Below are 17140 nucleotides of genomic sequence, written 5' to 3'. Positions count from 1 at the left end.
CTCAGAGCATTATATCACAAAATAATCTGACATATTATGTGGTGGCCTAGGGCCCCAGGAGACTGTTCCAGAGACAAGGTGGAACATGTCTCACCTTTTTTGGTCTAGTTTTGGAATTCAAACAGCATCACTGCTTCTGGATACTACTGGCGAAGTTAATCATGTGAAAAGAAAGGGACATAGATACCTGGCAATGAGAGTGTCAAAGAAGTTGTAACCGTATTTTAAAACTGCCGTAATTATGTTTTCACTGAATTACATAAAATCTGCCCCAGAAAGCTAGGACCTTGTGGGCTTTAGTAGAACAAGGATGGAACTTGAAACTTGATGTGGATCTGTAAACTGCAATACTCTAGGACCCAGTTGACTTTATTCTGTATTCGTAGGAGATCTCCAGAGGATTTTCTGAATCAAGCACTTTTATTATTGCAAGTGAATTGTCTTTTCTTCGTTCTCATTAAAATGAGGTGGCCTTTCAGATACCAGTTTCCCCTACTTTGTTTCCTTACCACTTCCTGGGCAGAGACATAACCTAGGATTTCTATTCATTTCTTCTCTGTGAAAACTTAAATGGAAAATGGGCATGGTGGCACACACTTGTAATCCTAGAACTCTGCAAGGCTGAGGCAGAATGATCAAAAGTTTGAGCCCAGCCTAGGCAGCTTAATGATACCCTCTCTCAAAATAAAAGGAGCTGGCAATGTAGTTCAGTGGGAATGCCCTGGGTTCAATCTCCAGTATGAGAAAAAAAAAGCTAAAGGTGAACATTTATTGTTTCCTATATAAGAAATTAATAAGGCTTACCCCATGAATTTCTTACTGGCTGGGAAGCTCTGTTTCAGCTGAACAGACAAATAAGGAGACATTTCTTGGGTCAGAGTAGTAATCAATATGTAATGTCACAACCTAGGTTGATAACCTTGTGGTGAATGTGACTCTGTTTATAGAGTAAACAGTTGCACAGAGGACTTGCCTTTGTTACCAAGCAGATTCATCATTTTGTAATCATCACTCTTTTCCTGTGCTTAGTTATTTGAACTTAAAATCAGTATGTCCAAAATATGAGATAGCCCATGGAGTTCATACCTTGATGAAATCCATGCATTGTACAGACGAGGACACTGAGGCCAGGAAGGTAATCAGCAACACTCCTCCAAGGTCAAATGATTAGAGATGGAGTATAAAACAAAAGCTGAATCTCCTTGCTGTCTGTCCACGCTTTCTGTACTGCACTACACTATAGTATCCTCACTGTTCACTGACACACCCATTCAGTGCCCTTCACACCTCCATAAAAGAGGCACCTACAGGCAGAAGAGCTGGAAAACCTTCCCTCTTTGCTTTTTCCATGTTTTTTCCTTCACCAGATTGAGGTTAGGATTTTTTTTGGTAGAAAGACTAAGTGAATCATAAGACTGGAAGGGCTTTTGGCCTTGAATGTTATTTCGGGGGGATTTAACACAGCATGTAGTGACTTTTTGCACTAGAGGATGTTTAGAAGTGAGTATTACCTTCTGCTTAGGAGGTACCTCTAGTTTGAAAGGGCTGAGGGTGCCAAGATGAGTGGCAAAAAGAAAAAAAGCTCACAGTTTTGGTTTTGCCTCACACTCAAAGGTAAGAGGTAAAAGACAAACCAAGAATAGAAGGAATCTTCTGCAACCTGATACGGCCTCTATGAAAAATTTGTTTAATATCACACTCAGTGGTGAAATACTGCGCACTTCTCCCCTAAGATTAAGAACAAAGGAATGATGCTCATTCTTGCCACTTTAATTCAACTTAAAAAATTTCTTGCTGGTGGTGCAGGTCTGTCATTCCAATTATTCAGGTAGCAGAGACAGGAGGATTTTCAAGTTAGAGGCCAGCCTAGACAACTTAGCAAGACCTTGTTTCAAAATAAAATGGCTAAGGATGGATGTAGTTCAGTGACAGTGTGCTCTTAGGTTCAGTCCCAAGTATCATAAAAAAGAAAGCATTCTAACCAGTGAAATGAGGCAAGAAAAAGAAATAAAGGTATAAAAAATAAAACTTTATAGATGACATGACTGTTTATGTAGAAACCACTAAAGACTCTAACAAAAATCTAATACAATAAATGAATTTAGCAACATAGCTTCATATACTTTTATGTACCTAGGAATAAATCCTAAATATAGATTCATTTTTTAAAATATGGATTCTTGCTGGGCATGATGGCACATGCCTGTAATCCCAGCACTCACAAGGCTGAGGCAAGAGGGTCCTTGCAAGTTTAAGACCAGCCTGACTTACAAAGTGATCTCAAGGCCAGCCTGAACTGCATAGCAAGACCCTGTCTCAAAAAACACAAAAAAGAAAATGGATTTTTATGGTACCTTTCAATTTAGTATGTTATGAATTTCAATAGTGTCATTCATAGACTAGCTGCTCCAACACAGTGATTCCTATCTATTGCGTGCTTCCTGAAGTACTTTTGCAGTCACATGATTTTAAACCAAGCTACTCAGGAGGTCAAGCCACAAGGATTGCACGTTCAGGCCAGTTTGAACAACTCAGCAAGACCTGCTTCAAAATAAAACTTAGTACTGGGGGTGTATTCAGTGATAGAACACCCCTGGATTCAATTTCTAGTAGGTCAAAAATATTAAAATAAAATAAATGCAGTTTACTGAGAATGTAATTCAATGGCAGAACACCTGTATATCATGTGTGAGACCCTGGATTCAATCTCCAGTCTGTAAAACCAAGTAAACAAAATATAACAGACAATCTCAAAATTTTCTTAAGAGTCAGATATTAGGGGCTGGGCATTTAGCTCAGTGGCATAAGCAACTGCCTTGTAAGCAGGCGGTCATGAGTTCGATCCCCAGTACCGATAAAAAGTTAAAAAAAAAGAGCAAAAAAAAGAGTCAGATATTAAAAGTCTAGCTAAAGCATAGGCAATTATTTTGTAGCTAGGTAAGAAAATGACCTTATTTTGAAAACAGGCTAAAATATTTAGGAGTGAAAGGACACAATATTATCAACTTACTGTAAAATGGCTCAGAAAACAGGAGTAACAACAAATGCATGAGCACACAGACACGTAAATTTTTTCCATTTTAATTTTTTTTAGCTTTTATTGCTACATGCTTGCAGTATACAATGATTACATTCATTGTGGGCAATTGGAAAATGGTCATAACACATCTCAATTTTTTCCCCTTCCTCTCCATCTCATTAAAATTTTTTCCAACATCAGATTCATTTGCTTACTTTATATGTCCTTATTAAGGTAAGTATCATAAATACAGATAAACAGCCAGAGTAACAGGCCAAAATCCATATAAAACACATAAGACTATTGTACTAAGGGCTGGGTGTTTAGCTCAGTGGCCCAAGTGCCTGTTCCACAAGTGTGAGGTTGTGAGTTCAATCCTGGGTACAAAAAAAAGACTATTGTACCAAATCAAGGTACATGTTTAAATATACGGTTCGTGCAACATTACAATGTTTTTTCTCTCTCTCTTTTTCCTATTGTCTGTCTTCTACTTGACACTTTATTTTTATAATCGGTTTCTCATATAATGGGAACTATGTTTTAAGCCTGTGTGTCTGGTTTACTTCACTTAAGAATCTGTCTCAAAGGGCATCCATTTTCCTACAAATGACTCATTTATCCTTCTCTATGGCCTAATAGTAGAGAGAAAGAGAAACAGGGAGGATGATAAAGCAAATGGGGCAAAGTATAAACCACTAGTGAATCTGACTAAAAGATCTATAAGTTTGTAATTATACAAAAATAAATAAAAATTTAAAACTTTCAAAAATTGTCTGAATCATGAATCTTTCATAGCACTGTTGCATGGTACCTGTGGGAATCACATTTTAGAGATATTTAAACCTGAAATGAGGCTCTACAGGGAAGATTTCAGGTAATTTGTCCTATACCTGTTAGTCTTCACAAAGAACCCATTATTCTTACTGAAGCTCCAAGCAAAGTTCATCTCTTCAATTAAGAAATATATTTTTTTTGTCTTTTTCATTTTTATCAGTACCAGGGATCGAATTCATGACTGCCTGCTTACAAGGCAGGCGCTTATGCCGCTGAGCTAAATCCCCAACCCCTAAGAAATATTGAGCAAACATTTTATGAGAAAGAATTTTGGAATTGCTCATCGATATGTCCAAATGGCCCCACTAAAATTGATTGCTTCTGTAAGCGGAAAACCAATGAAGAGACTGTACAGAGAAGAAATTTTTTTTTATAAATAAGTGTTGCTAGAAGATGAATCTTGAATTTTATAAATATTTGGAGGGTGTTAAGTAGAAAGTTAAAAAGTCTAAGAACAGATTATAGTAAAAGTTGGACTATGAGAACATTTAGAATTTTTTTTTAAAAAAAATCATCATTGGTAGGGCCAGCCATGAATCTTAGTTTTCAGATCAGAAAGTGGAAATTACTCCTTCCTTTGACATAGGCAGTGAAGGAAGTGGCACTCAAAGTAATTCTCAAAACATAAGAAAGGGAAAATGCATGGTGAAAGAAAAGAATATGCCTTAGCCTGTTGAGAAAATGAGCCCAAAGACAAGTAGAATGTCTTAAAAAAAAAAGCCGATGAAAATTGCCCATAATTTGTTTGAACTGAAATCTTAAACTCAGTGCAGATTAATTTCCTTCTCTTTGATGAAAAGTGTTTGTTCTTTCTGGTGCTTTCTTTAAAAAGTATAATCATTTATCAAATTATAGTTCTATAGAGGGAAAGAAAAAACAAAACTGTCATGTTTTTCACTGGAAGCTGAGTAGCTTTCTGTGACCTGGTTTCAAATATCCTATATGAGTACTTTCCATTGTATGGGCCACAGCAGTCCAGGGGAAATATAGATTCAGGGATAGGTGACCCAGGCCCTATCTCTTATAAGGAAGTCTAGGAAAGAATTCGTGACCTTCCCCCCTCCCTGCCCCAGTACTGGGAATCTTCACATTGAGCTGTATTCCAGCCCTTTGTGTCATTTTGTATTTTGAGACAGGGTCTTCCTAAGTTACCTTGATTGAGCTGAAACACGGGATACTCCTGCCTCAGCCCGAGTGCTAAATTACAGGTGTGTTGACACCATACCTAGTAGGTGGCTGTTTCTTTTAAATTGCCACACTTTACGTGATTGATTCTTGGGCCTGCTATGGTTACAGCAAACTCTCATTAGATTCGTACAACTTCATTGTCATTTTCCATGAACTTTCTCTCAATTAATCACTGTATTAGTTTCAAACCTAGTGTCTTGAAACAACATGAATTTATTGTGTTAGAGTTCTGGAGATCAGATGTCTGATATGGGTTTCATAGAGCTAGCATCAAAGCATCATCAGAGTTGCTTGCCTTTGGCAGATGGCTCCCCAAAAGGGACAAAATTTAGTAAGAGGATGAAGTGAAGAAATATAAATAAGCAAAACCAATGACTGGTTAAAATCCTCTAAGCTAGTAAGTGACAGAAACCTGCTATTATCTTCTAAAGGGGAGTCTCAATTGCCCTGCCTTTGCAGCGTGTAGTGGCCAGCTATTTTACTTGGCTCTTGACTCCCGGCATCTTCAACATCTGCAAAATTTCATCTTCAAGCTCCCCCCATCTCTACTTCTGTCATGACATCCCTTCCTAATTCTGACATTCTAACCCCCATTATAAAAGCCTTGTGATTACACTGGGCCTACCTGGGCAATTCAGGAAAAAAAAATCTCCCTATCTTAATTTATTCATATTTGCAAAATTCATTTTGCTATGCTATGCCATGCTATGAAAGCAATATGTTTCCAGGTTCTTGGAATTAGAATGTGCACATCTTTAGGGTGGTTATTCTATCATTATGGCCCATGGATCACTTAGCTTTAGAATTATATGGATACTGTGTACTCATTTAAGAGTGCTAAGATTTGCTAGCCAAGCTTAAAGAAACTACATGTAACACTTGTGTCTCTTAGCTCCTGAAATTCTTATTACAAGCTATAATATTATCATCCATCTCATGACTATCAACTTAGTCTTGACTGTGGAGTAGCTTGGTATAAATTCTAATTGCTGGGTTTGTGAAAGTTTCCTGGCTTTTGAATTCCTAATTCTTCACAGCAAAATTCTAGAACAGTTAGCCTTTCCAGCCCCTTCAGCCTTATGCCTAGCATAGAGTAAATTTCAATTAATGTGTGTTGAGTGAATTGAATATGTGTATTACCAAAAAAATATTTGGTATGAATTTTCTCTTGTTCAGATATCTTTATGCCACAAATAATCTCTAACTTGTTTTCTGGATAGAGTGTTTGCTTTCTGAGCACAGTCATTCGGTTAGTGAAGTTGCTGGATGGTATTTGTGAATGCTGACAATTAAATGAAAGATTTATAGACAACTGGTTATAATCTGTCACTGATTTCCCTCTGAAGTAATACTGTTTTTGCTTGTGTATCATAAATGCTAAAACTTGCTACATATAAAAGGATCCCCCCCCAAAAAGAAACATTTAAATATCTTAGCCAATTACCATATAGTTTTCACATTTATTGCCTTTTGCATCCCACTGAAATTCTTGACCAGGTCTGGATAATTCTGATTGTGTCTTCACCTTCCTTTCACTGATTGACCATGGTGATAAATTCCTGTCTTTACCTACACTGAGCCATACTGCATTATTATTTTTTTCTTATCAGAACTTGATAGTGCATTGCAGAGAATTTCTGTTCTCTATCTGTTAGTACTTAGAGTTAAGAACTTTCACCACAATGGTTTTACAGCTATTTCCACTTGCTACTGGAAGGATATATTCAAAAACAGAAACTTAAAATGTGTGGCTATACATTAATTTGCACTTTGGAAAAATTATGCCATTTCTTAACAGTATGGAAAGATTTTATACATCAATATTGTGTCCAGCAAAATCACAAGAATGACAGAATTCTTTTAGGCTAAATTCTTTCTGATAAATGACCCTTTCAAAGCCAAGAGTCTTCATAATGTGTGCATATGCCCTGTGTCAAAGTCACCATCTTATGTTGGCGTATCGATGACTATAAACTTTAGACACAAGATTTCCAACTTGTCAGGCCATGTCCAGGAATTCCACAGGGTTGAAGTAGGAGTGGAAAGTTTCTCCCTGGAAACTTCAGCAGATACAAAAATGTGTCATTACTGGAAAGCTAAGAATCTACCAGAAAGCTAAAGACCAAGAAATCAAGAAAATGCAAAGGATGCCATGAATGTCAGAGCTAGAAGCAGAAATAAGTTACAAGACCAGGAACCTAACAAACAGTGAATAAGAAGGAATAGCAGTTGATGGGAAATAGTAAATATAGTTTGCTGGGGCAAAAATTTAGAACAAGAGCTATCACTCATAGTTTGCTTTTATGTGTTTTCAAGTGCTAGGCATATCATGGGTTTTGGAGTAGTGTTCACTGTTCAGAATATTCCTCATTTACCATTCCAGATTATTCTCCAGACTTCTCCATCCTGATTTAGACTACATCATTCAGGTTCTCTTGCAGTTTGGCTTCCAGTTGAGCTTGGTCAATGAGAAGTTACCAGAAAGAAATGTGAGAACAGGAGGAGAGATCATAGTATTTATTTGTAGAGACTCCCACGCTGCCTGTTGCAGACTGGCAGTGATTGTGCTCTGCTAGTATCCTTTTCTCCTCGCTAATAGCTCTTTCCAATAGCTAATGATATCAGTGGGTTCCTACAGTTTCTCCCTCCCAGCTGCCCCTTTAGGCCTAAGGAAAATAGCAGCTTTCCACACTTACTATTACACGGCACTTCAGCGTCCATTGCTGGTTCTTGTTTCCCTGCCTTCACCTTTGTAAATATTCCCTTACAAAATTTTTGTCAGAGTTCCCTTAGGGTATGCCTTTTGTTTCCTGTGGCTGGAACTCCTACCTGATAATCAATTAAATGGATAATTCCTAGAGTTTTTAAAAGCTCTAAACATTCTTGAATAGTGTTGCAACTTACTATATAAGCACATATATTCTGATATTTTGTGCAGTAAGTCACCTATTCTATAAGACTTGTAATTCGGGGACAGAATACTTTGTTCCTGCCTTTTAGTAGCTTATAATTGGCAAACATGATAAGACCAAGGACACAAAATACTGTAACACTTTGAAAAAAATTGCTAGAGCTTATGATCATTCAAGTTTACTTGAGGTTTTCAGGGATCTTTTCTTTTGGCACTGTCAGGAAGGAATCATTGATGGGTTGATGATTCATTGTGATTCTTTGACATCTCCTGCAGGCATCTCCTTTCCTCCCTGGAAGATATGGGGGCAAAGACCCATCCTTCTTAGAATTTGTTGTGCTTTTATCACATAAGCTCTTCCTGAATCAAACTAGAATCCCAAGAGCACAGACTGGTTTGAGGATTCAGATATTTATGAAGGAAGTGCTTGCAAGAGAAACTAATAAAGGAGTGGAGAAATCTAGACAAGAAAAGGGAAAAAGCCAAGGATATCAGTTCAGGTGATGTCTGGGTCTCCATCTGAGCTGATCACACCATTAATTTTGAAATATAAATTGCACCTCAGAGTTCTTTCCTTTTTGACAAGGGAGCAGGAACTTGCATAATTCAGCACCATCTAGTTACTGCTTATGAACTTCCCAGGATGGGAGGTACAAGGTTAGGGACATAAACACAGCATGCTTTCAGGAGGTCCAGTGAAGTAGATTCAGTAGCCTAGGGGCAGTGCTCTTTAGAAAACTGCAGGTGTGAAATGTTAGGTGCAAAGTATGCAGAGCCAGGCGGTGGGACCATAGAATCCATAAAGGAGAGTTTGAGAGATTTGGCCAGAGCACCAGCACCAGCAGCTGCTGCAGAGCCCTCCAGAAACACATCTGCAACTAGTTAATGCACAGTTAAACAAATTCCTAGGAGAAAAAAAAAAAAAAACCTGAAGTGACTGTGACATTGTGTGTCTAAGGCAGCCAATGATATTCTAGGATTTAGTATTTTCACTAGTATTTCTTTAGTATTTTCATTACTAAAACCGTGATGGTCCTAGATGACCCAGGAAAGTTGATTACCACTCTTCCTGTATCTGAAATATCAAGGTCATCTCACAGAAGACTTAAGTCAAGCAGCACCAGTTGTGCATGTATTAAGGTCACAAACCCTCCTTGATGTAGTATCAGAGTTGTTCTGGAGCTGCAATAAGAGCAGAAGTCCTATTTGGGAAGAACTCAAAGCCATACAGCATTTAAGGACTATAGAAGAGGATGGCAGAGGACTTCAACTTTAGAGTGTCCTTCAGGCACAGCCACAGTATTCATAATCTAGGGACACAGGGAGTACACTTTTCAAGATGTGCTTCTAAAGAAGATCTTGGATCTTAGCGATGGGAGAAGGTGTGAAGATTCTCTAGAGAGAAAAACAAAAAAAAAGAAATAAAAAAGGGCTGGGGATTTAGCTCAGCGGCGTAAGCACCTGCCTTGCAAGCAGGCGGTCATGAGTTCGATCCCTGGTACCAATAAAAATGAAAAAGACAAAAAAAAAAAAAAAAAAAAAAACGATTCTCTAGAGGAACTCTACTAGTCAAACTGGCTCAGGGTCAGCCACACTAAATGAATATTTTTTAGGATCTTCTTCTCACATGAAATTTTCTGAGTAGTGCATACTTACTTCTTATTCTCCTGTTACAAAAGGAGGGGGAAGCCGATTGACAGTAGTTTGAATTATTTTTATGTGCCATTGTGATTTCTACTGATGTGATAATAAATTTCCACTTAGCAATATTCTTGTTTAGCTTTATTTCAAGTTTTATGTGAATGATGAGTAATACTTCAAATTATATCAATTTTCTATATAAGAAAATATGCCATTTTCATGACACTTTTGTTTTTTAAAAAGAGAATCAAAGGGTGATTCATGACTACAGTGTATAAGTTATGCATGGGTTGAAACATTTTCTAAAGAATGTTTTCATGATGATTTCACCTGAGGTAAGCTGAAAATGTTTCCAAGTGAGGGTTTTGAGTTATTGCATTAGAGATAAATTTGTATGCATATGTCAATTATAATTGTAAGAATCTTTTGTGTTTCATTTTTCCCTTAGTAGGATACCTAACCACATATGCAACGTATTTAGCAAGCTTTAAAATAACTGCGATGCCTGGACCTCACTTGAGACCAATAAAATCTGAATTTCTAGGGGCAGGCAGGAGTGGCTTTGTGGGCAAGCAGTCTGTGCAGTTGTATAGGGGGCATACTTATAAAGGTATCCTGAATTTGGTTTAAGGCTCCAGCGTTTTTAAGTCCTTAGTAGTTTTTGAACAAGTGCATTTTCATTTTTTACAAGAACCTGCAAATTATGTAGCAAATTTTGGGTCTGGACATTACTTTTTAAAAGCTTCTCAGGTGGCTTTAGTGCAAGGAACTTTGAATCAAGTGCACTAATGAGGAGGCTTTGGATAAGCCTGCCAGGAATCTGTGAACCTTGTGTGCATATGAAAGAACTTGGAGCCTCTAAAAGGACTAGATGTTGCTCCACTCCAGGGTTGCTGGGCCCTACATTCCCAGATGATCTTGTGTTCTACTCACTGGTCCTGACTCAGTAGAGACCTGCCAGGGGGCCCTCCACAACGGGATCCTTGCTATAGGAAGTGTCAACCACCACATCTGCAACATCCAGCCTAGGACCCAGGGCCACAGAAACAGAGATGGACACTGGCCTTTCCCTGGTCCAGTGATCTTTAAATAAACAGGATGAGGGGGTAGTTTGCTTTGTGCCTTCAATATAGGTGAAGAATGAGGAGGCACTGTTAGGTTTTCCTTTCATCTGGAAACCCAGAGGAATGGTTTGAGTGTTTGTCATCCCCCTCTTGCCTCTCCAGTGACATCTACTGCACCTTCTATTCTTTGAGTCAATGACTCCTTCCCCATCTTTGGCATTGAAAGTAAGTTATTGCACAGAAACCAAGAACAGAGCCCAAATTATGTAAAAGAAAGTGGGCAAATCTTGTTATTCAGAAATGCTTATGTGGGGCCAGGGATATAACTCAGCAGCATAGTGCCGGCTTGGCAAGTGTGAGGTCCTGATTTTGACCCCAGGATAAAAAAAAAAGGAAGTGACTAGGTGGATCCACGTTAATATATTCCAAATAAAATTTAAGATGATGAACAGAAAGAGAATAGAAGTGCTCATCGTGGATGTTTTCATGGTGTGTATCTTTCATTATTATCAATTGTTTGTTTTATCAATAAAATAAGTCAAAATTGAATTGGCTTTCCCATCATTAAGTAATAAATTGTTTGAACATTCTCTAGGTCTATCCAATATAATCTATGATGCTATAAAGTTTGCATCAATCATTCTTTCAACAATTACTTATCAAGCAACTACAATGTACCAGATAGCATTCTGTGTGCTAGGGCCACAGCAGTAAACAAAATACACAAAACCTCCTCCTCACAAAGAATGTATATTCTAATGGGGAGCAGTGAACAACACAAATGATAAAATATAAAGTGCTTAGTGGGAATAGATGTTGCAAAAAATATAAGCAGTACAAACAGTTGTGGGAGTTTGGAGATCAGTGTACTTGAGGGTTCAACTTCAGGGAATATCTGAATAAACACTTTGGCTTTGGGTGCTGAAAAAGTATTATTTTTCTTTCTTGGCTGGGGTTAGCTACTGATACCCCAGAGACTCAGGGAAGGTTTGGTCCTTTGTTACTTAATCAGTGGGCAGTATCTCCAGAAGTGGGGTCAGCTACCAACATCAGTAGATTTAATGGTTGGTAGAATTCATATGTGTGTTACAAAGAAGAAGGTTTTATCATAACAAAAATGCCATAAACAGATCATTAAAAATTGAATTATTGATGTTCTCTATGGACTTGATTTTTTAAAATAATCTAATGTAAAATTGGTTTTCATTTTCTTTTAACACTTTAATTCAATTTGCAGGCTATGACTAGACTACTTTTGGACATTTTTATAAGGGAATAGTGCCAGTGAATCCCAAAGCAACTCCTGACTTTTCATACATTTTTAAAAGTTTTTAGAGTCCAGATATCAACATCTAACATTAGACACACAAAAAATTTGTGCTAGCTTTTGTTTCTTCAGAGAATTGACACTTTCTATTTCTCCTGGCATTTTGAACTACAGAGCTACTCTATTCATCTTCAGACATTGTTGTGCAGACATTTCTCAAAAACATTTAGTTGTTTTTTATGGATAGTATACAAAAAGGGTAGAGTTGTGATATTGCCTGTGGGTTTACACTGGGGTCTATTCCAGGCACATAATTTAAAATGAGTTCTCTACTAGCAGCAATAGCTTCCACGTTTCTATTAAGCCAGGGCACTGGGAGCATGCTGGTTGGGGCTTTCAGACAACTGTATTTGTATATAAACACTTATTTATTCTTCTTAAATATTTTAGGAGGATGGCTGGAGAAGGGTTAATAGTTATCAGAAGGGGCAAGCAGCCCTATCCCTTAGCCCCTGCACTACTCCTTAATGCCACAAATGCCAAGTGGATTAGAAGACTCTTTTGGCCCTGTTTTACCATTGAAATAGGGACTTAACTGTATGTAGACTTCTCCCACATAAAGCTCCAAGAATACATTTATCTTGGGCTCATCTTTTTTTTCCACTTTGTCTCTCCTCTACCCACCTGCTATGATCTGAATGTTTGTGACCCCTCCAAAATTCATGTTGAAACTTAATCCCTGATGCAATAGTATTAAGAAATGAAACTTTTAGAAGGTGATTAAACCATGAGAGTTCTGCCTTCATTGGCTGAATTAATGCTTTATAAAAGGCTGGATGGAACTAGTCAAGTCCTCTTACCTTGTGAAGTCACAGGGAAAAGACACTGTATGAGGAACAGTGTACCATACATTAAATTTTCCAATGCCTTGATCTTGAACTTCCTAGCTTTCTAAACTAAACTGGGTATGGTGGCGCATGCTTGTAATCCCAGCAGTGAGGAGGCTGAGATAAGAGCATTGCCACAGTTTGAGGCCAGCCTGGGCTGCATAGTGAGTTTGAGGGCAGCCTGAACTGCATAATCTTGTCCAAAAAAACCCCCAGGTTCCTAATCTATGAAAATAAGTTTCTGTGTTTATAATTTACTTAGTCTCAGATATTTTGTTATACCTGCACAAACAGACTAACATACTATGTTACTCAATCCTTAATCTAGTTCTTACAAATCTTAGCTGTCTTAGTTACTTTTTACTTGTTGCTGAGACAAAATACCTGATGCCCAAAGTTGGGAAAGGAAAGGTTTATTTCTTACAGTTTTTTGAGGTTTCAGTCCATGCTCAATTGGCTCCAAGGCAGGGTGGCATGCTGGAGCCACAGATCATGGTGGCTGCAAACCAGCAAGAGAGCGAGACACACCTTCTTCCTACAATTACATTGTATCCGCCTCCACCCCATGTGGGTGTAGCACTGACACCATCAATCCCAACTCTAGACAATGAAACAATCACAAATGCATAATGCAAATGCATGAGGCCTGGGGGCCACCATAAACTATGACATTAGCTTTTCAGTTAATTTAGCAGGTACTTATGGAAATTACTGTCCACACTTAGCATTCCACCAAGCAGTCAGGGGATATAACAATGTATTGGAAAGCATTTAAATTTAGAACTGATGTGAATTCAGGTAGGGAAATTTTCCAGATTCATTTGTATTTGTGTAATATTTTATATTATATATATCTAATTTGGAACTACGAAAGACCAAAAGCTTCAGTACTTAAAAGAAGGAAGCTACTACAACTCAACACTTAGACATAGAATTAAATCAGTCAAGTACATTGAGTGTTAGGAGGAACAATATGGATAGAAGAGCCCATCTTGTAGTTTTAAAATCATGCCATTGCGGTATAACACACTTTTAAAAGAGAAAAATATCCAAGATTCTTTGAACCGGATGAAATTCTATTACTCTGTGACTCTACAGTGTCCCATTTGGGGGGGGGGTGTCATTAGATTAAGTAACTTCCCAACATTTCATCTGGTTCTTCGATAATTTTACCTTGCTTTTGTTTTTCATGCACAAAGAGTCTGCCTATCATTCTTGTATACTCTACACTTGAACAGTTACTCTGTGCAGGGTATAGAAGATAATTGGCTGGCATCACCAAGAGTTTGTGATGATTCCCTGGTGTGTTAGCTTCCTAGGGCTGCAGATCAAGATGTTGGCAGAAATAGGCCCCCTCCAAAGCCTCTAGAAGAAAATCTTTTTTGTCTTGTTGACTTTTGGTAGCCCCAGATGTTTCTTGGCTTCTGTCACATAACTGCAATCTCCCTTTGCCTTCACATGGTCAACTTTCCTCTATGCCTCAGTCTTCTCTTCTTGTAAAGGTATCATTTATATTGGACTAAGGGACCATCCTACTCCACTAAGACTTCATCTTAACCTGCATCTTAATTACACCTACAAAGACATTCTTTTCCCATCAGGTCACATTTATATGTACCACACAGTAGGATTTCATATTATTTTAAGGAGTATGATTGCAACTACAACATCTAATGACTAACTATACATTTATCTGTGTCTAGGAGTAGGGCTTTATCAGTGATGAAACAGCACAATCAAAATTGCCGACAGTGGGAGGAAATCAGAATTTTACTAAGCTAACATGTTTATCAGTTGTGCTAACCAGTCATATATTTAACCATTGTATGATATTTTTGCTTGTTCCTACTTGCTTTTCTTTCTTTTTTTTTTCATCATGGAATAATATAGTTAAATAATTGGTGTTGGGAATTTATGGGAAGATCGTGATCTTCCAATAGGTACTTTCCAATGAGTAAGGTAAGTAATGAGTTATTTTTCAGTTTATCACATATCCAAAAACCATGAGAGAGCTTATCAAAGGTTTTGTAGATGAAGTATATATCGCAAGTATTTAGGTTTATATTTGGCTTTGAATTATATATATGCACACGTACACACACACTTTTATGTAATTAAGAGCATCAGCAATTTAATCTGAACACTAGGTGCATGGTCTATCCTCATTGTCTTGCTAGATAACTGGTGATATATTTTTCTAACACAAGAAAGAATTAAAGTAAATGATATTCTGCAAATTTGAAATGATGTTGTTCACTAATCCTAATCAACCAAACTGAAGACATTTAATTCATGATTTACTTATAGCTAGGAAAAGAATGTGGCAAAATAACTGTCCAATCATTTCCCTGTAAGACCATCTCAGTTTTCATAGGAAATAAAGAAGACTGGTATGTTCAGCCTCACAGCCCAAAGTGAAAATAGAAGAGCAAAACAAAACAAAACAAAACAAACAAAAAACCTCAAGGAAAACTATTAGATAACTACCAGGAGAAAATTTCTCAAAAGGAAAAGCTAACAGGTAATGAAATTTTTTGATTGAGAATCAAAAGAGATGCTGATAGGATTAAGATGTTGAAAGAAAAATTTAGGTTTTATTTTAATCCTACTGTTTTGAAGATGGACTAATCACTAGCACTACTTGTCCAACAGTTTACATGGAATGTTTCAATTTGTCATCAGTATCATAGACAAGTCAAGAGAAAGTCTGAAATCAAATGGAGGGTGACATAGAATTCCTTGGGGACAGTGAGTGGGAATGTCCACTGCACTTTATTTAAGGATGAGTGGAAAATTCTCAATAGCACAGGAACTAAAAGGGAAATGTGAAATGTAAATGATGTTTGGCCAGTGAAGCAAAGGATTTGTAGTGGCAAAAAAAACTACATATAAAATTATTTAAATTGTACATTTTATGCATCTTGTAGCACAATGTAGGCTTAGAAACAATTTTGATTGTGATTTTGTTGTGTTAGTTTTGATCTTAACAAAATAGATTTGTTATTTTTGGTTCTTCTATTTATTCAGATGGGTCACACCCTCCTGGTTTTGAGAAATCTGATTGTTATCTCTTAGTTAGAACCATGCCTGATGAAGTACTCTTTCAAATTTTGGAAGTTTAATCATGTTGGGTTCTTAACAAGAAAACCTCAAGGGAGACTCAACTTGAAGAACAAAAATGATTGTCAAGTGAGCTGTGGATTAGGGTCTGATTCTTGGAAATTCAATGAAAACAGTTTAGGCAAAGGTAGGTTAAATAAGGCAGACAGAAAGAAATGGGAGATAAATGGGGCAAAGCAAACACAACAAGAACTCATTAAAGCAGCAGCCCATGAGTAATTCATAACTAATATCTGATACATAATTTAAGACCCAAAGGTCACTTAATATTAACTATATTGCAACACATATACACCCAAAGAATCTAGCCTGCAATTGTTGCTGAGCTTGCCTCAGCTGTTTTTATTTTTTCCAAGTGTTTCTCTGGAGGCACAAAAGAAGTACAAAAGTAAAACTAGATTTATTGGAGGCATTTACTTGGATTAATTAGCTAATAAAAGCATTTTCAAATTGTTAATTTACTAAGTAATGTCACCAAAATGCTGAATTACTTTGTTTTTATTGTGATGATCAAAAGAGATAAATGAAGGCCTAGCCACAAAACCTAAGCCAAGAGAAAAGAGGCAGCAGTCATTCTTTGCATAATTACTGGCATTTGTCATCCTTTCCTTGAAAAGGAGATCCTCAGTTTTTCTAAAGATTATTTTCTTTCCTTCAGAGTCTCTTCTTCAGAACTGTTTATGAATCGCATTGTCCTCATTTACCCAGCAGCACGCACCTTACTAATACACTTTTCATTAGTCAATTTAATGAATTTAATTTCAGTTCAAAATGTTAATTAAAAAGTGTACATTTTATTCTTACCAGGAGGACACTTAAAAAGTCTTGGTTCTCAAGTGTTAGGTGGAATTACTAACAGTAAATTTGAAAAACAGGATTAATCACTGTGAAATTTAGTATTATGGGCCTGGGGTGGGTTTTGACAATGAATTATAATTAATTTTCCTATCCCTTTTAAGAAAACAAAGGCTCAAAATCATGATACCTGTAATTTGACTTAGGAAAAAAATTTTGAAGAAAAATTTAAGAACCAGAAATGAAGTTTGCCTCAAAGAGGAAAGCACTAAAGAAAAAGCTACAAGACCAGATAATCCAAATAAACCAAGTCCAAATCCAGATAAACCAAAAAATTATGAGAATTTTATTATTTCTTGGCTTAAGAAAAAAAAAATATCCTTTGCCAACTGTAAAAATGCTTCCAACCTGGAA

This window comes from Cavia porcellus, unplaced genomic scaffold, assembly GCF_034190915.1.
Source record: "Cavia porcellus strain 051 isolate PalLab524CR breed Dunkin Hartley unplaced genomic scaffold, mCavPor4.1 scaffold_3, whole genome shotgun sequence".
Taxonomy (NCBI): domain Eukaryota; kingdom Metazoa; phylum Chordata; class Mammalia; order Rodentia; family Caviidae; genus Cavia; species Cavia porcellus.
The sequence above is the reverse complement of the archived record's forward strand: the minus strand, read 5'-3'. Positions refer to the sequence as shown.